We start from the raw sequence: 3,400 nt of genomic DNA on the forward strand, positions 1-3,400 counted from the left end.
TATATATGCGCAATCGGTTATGAATTTCAAATCATGAAAAATCAAAGCTTTCACGTCGTAATTTTGAAGTTGTTAAAAATTATATTTTTTCACATTAGAGGTGCGCACGATTTATTTAATTTAATTGTTAAAAATATTAAAATCATTGCAATATATATAGGCTATTGGTTTGCAAATATGGACCATTGGTGTTTTAATTATCACTTAATTAGCTGGTTTAGCTAATAGTTTTATATTTTGATATTAGATTTAGCCAAAAATAATAATTTTAAGCTTTATTCCATTGATTTTTAAAAATATTTTAATATAAATTTTTGTTTTAAAATCTAAGTCAATCGCCTCAAACTATTCGTGATTCAAACATGTGAGACGAAGTTCATAGATGCAAGCTGACAGGAGATGATCAAGCTAGGCTGACGTTATAGCATAATTAAGTTGGAGTATTAATTAATAAAAAAATTTAATTTAGATCCNGGTTCTCTCTGGGGCCTTTTCCCATAAATGGGCTCCTTCTGGGGCTTTTTCTCCTCACGATATTCTCATTCTTACCGTTACCTCATATGCGTAATAATGGAAATACGATCGTCGGGCTCCCACTGGGACCGTCACCCTCACGAAACCTCCAATATTATCGAATTAGTCACAATTACTTCACTTCCTTCAACGTTTACATTCTCATTACTTTATAAAAAACATGCATAACATATACTTTTGTTTTTGAAAGTAAGCATGCAACATGTCTTTTAAATGTCTTCCTTAAATCATAAAAATCCCATAGACATTTAAAAATCATTATTTACATGTAAAAACTTATAAACATTTGAAATAATCATTTTAACCTCAAAACATTTAAAATAACATTTTGACATATTAAACCATANCTCGAGTATATCGGGAGATGGCTCGGGTGGTTCATTAATGTGTCAACNATCATTTTAACATATAAAATTCCATAAACATCCATAACTATAGAAAATAATCATATAAGCACATAAAACAGCATTCAGGGCACTGCCATGACGTTTACTACTTTTTAGGTATAAAAAGACCGTTTTATCCCTGGACATAAAATTTACCGTTTTTGACTTTTTCTTAATTTCATTGACTCTAACATGTCCCAAATAATTATTTAAGCTTACATTAATTTTCTTATATTTTTATTGAGCTTAAATCGATGACTTTTAATTTATTCTTTAAATATAACATATTAATGCGTTTTAATCCCGAATTAAACCAAACCTTAATATAAAATCCTCAAATTAAAAACTTAGGCTTTTAATAATTATTTAAACTTAAACCTAATTTTTCATAATTTATAAAGTTTAAAACTAGGCGTTTCAATTAACTCGTTAATTAACGTTTCGTGCTGCGATTAAATCTCGAATAAATCTAAAACTCGTTATTTTGATCCCAAATTTTAAACATAGCATTTTTATTATTTATTCTACCCTTACAAGTCATGAGCCACCCCCGTGGACCCATGGATTCATTTTTAGCCTTTTAATTTTCGAAGTTGACACATTAATGAACCACCCGAGCCATCTCCCGATATACTCGAGCCACGCCCGAGCCACCTTGAGCCAAAACCTAGCCAACCCATCTTGGCAGGGGCGGAGCCAGGATTCTTAAATACCTGGGACTCGCTCCATCATGTGTTAAACGATAATAAATTCAGTTAAAATTGAACCGAATATTCTAAAATCGAATTAACTGAACTTTTTTCTAACAAATCGAACCGACCGAACTTTACTGTGAAAACTTAACAAACCAAATCGAAAAAATTGATTATTTCGATCAGTAACACAATCAACCGAAATTTTAGAATTTTTTTTAAAATAATCGTGTTTTAAATAAAAATTGCAATATAAAAATTGGATTAAATAAATTTAAATTTTATTTATTAAAAAATATTTTTAAATATAGTACTATTGTATAATAAATTTTATTAGAAATTATAATATTTATATCCTTGTAAATTTTATACGATCGCTCTATCTAGTAGGGACAATTATTGCACCTCAACACCGAATCAAATTTTGAAATTAATTCATTTCGATCTATTATTTTGGTTGAAATCGATATTTTCTTCACTCATAGACTGTAACTGATGTTTGCTCGTTATTTTTTGATATATGTTCTTTGGTTTAAAAATAACTTGACAATTTTATTTTCTTCATTCTCTTAGTTACTTAACTAAAAAAAANAATTCCAAAATTCATATTCATCATAAGATAATATTATTGCAACTTGAATAATCACATCTAAATATTCAATATAATTTTAGAGTCGTTGAATTTTTTTATTTCAAAGTTGCATAATTTCATAGCATACAACAATAAACAACTCATAAACAGTAATAAGTTATTATTTATGAGAATTGTTTTATTTTTAATTTTTAAACATGAGACTAAAAAAATTAAAAAATAAAATTTATAAAAAATTTGTTTTAATTTTAATATGGACTGAAAAAATATAAAATATAAAATTACTAATTTTTTTATTTTTTTATAAAAAAGTAGGTGGGGCTGGAGTCCACCCTAGCCCAAGGGTGGCTCCGCCCCTGCATCTAGGGACCCTACTGACCAAGCCCAAGCCCTTGGAACAAGCCCTGACTCGCTCAAACTCCGCTGGAACCGAACCCAACATTCTGCACATGGATGAACTCACGCTACAAGACTCCTAGTTAGCTTAGGTCACCTCTAGCCGAGCCACCATCGAGCCCACACAACCCTGACCACCCCTAGACCACGTCCAGACCCTGCCCAGACCATCCCAAGCCATGGACCCCGCTCACGAAGCACCTGAATCAGGAAGGCAACCTGCGCGCACAGCTGTCTTCATGGTGCCTCTCTCACGTTTTCTGTTTTCTCTCGAGCCAGCAGCCAGCCCACCACTCCAGCCCCTGGCTTGACCCCTGCCCATCACCATAGGACCCTGATGGACCAGCCTGGCTCGTGCCCAGGCCAGCCGCAACCCCTCTTCTCAAGCCAACAGCGTACAACACCTTGGGGGAGAGTCCCACTTCACGTGGACTCTTCCCCAGCCCCAAGCTCGAATCCTAGCCACCCTAGAACCCAACCCAGCCCTAGACCGAGACCACCCCTGACCCTGGTCGAGCCCTGGTCGAGCCCCTAAGCCCCATGCATCAAACCGCACCATTGAAGACACAAACTCTCGGCCCTTCTTGGCTAATCCAATCCTACGGTTCCCGCTTTCGTGTTCGTGTTCGTGTTTTTGCAACGTATTGGTGATGTTCTAGGACCCTATACCTGTGTAAAACAATGCTTGGATGTGTCCTAGACATGGCAGCCCCTTTAAATCATTATATACATGCTTTTGGAATCAAACAACCACTAGTTAGAACATGGATGCACATAATTACGAAAATAAAATGTTTGTG

The sequence above is a fragment of the Primulina huaijiensis genome, chromosome 5 (assembly GCF_012295235.1).
Source record: "Primulina huaijiensis isolate GDHJ02 chromosome 5, ASM1229523v2, whole genome shotgun sequence".
Lineage (NCBI taxonomy): Eukaryota > Viridiplantae > Streptophyta > Magnoliopsida > Lamiales > Gesneriaceae > Primulina > Primulina huaijiensis.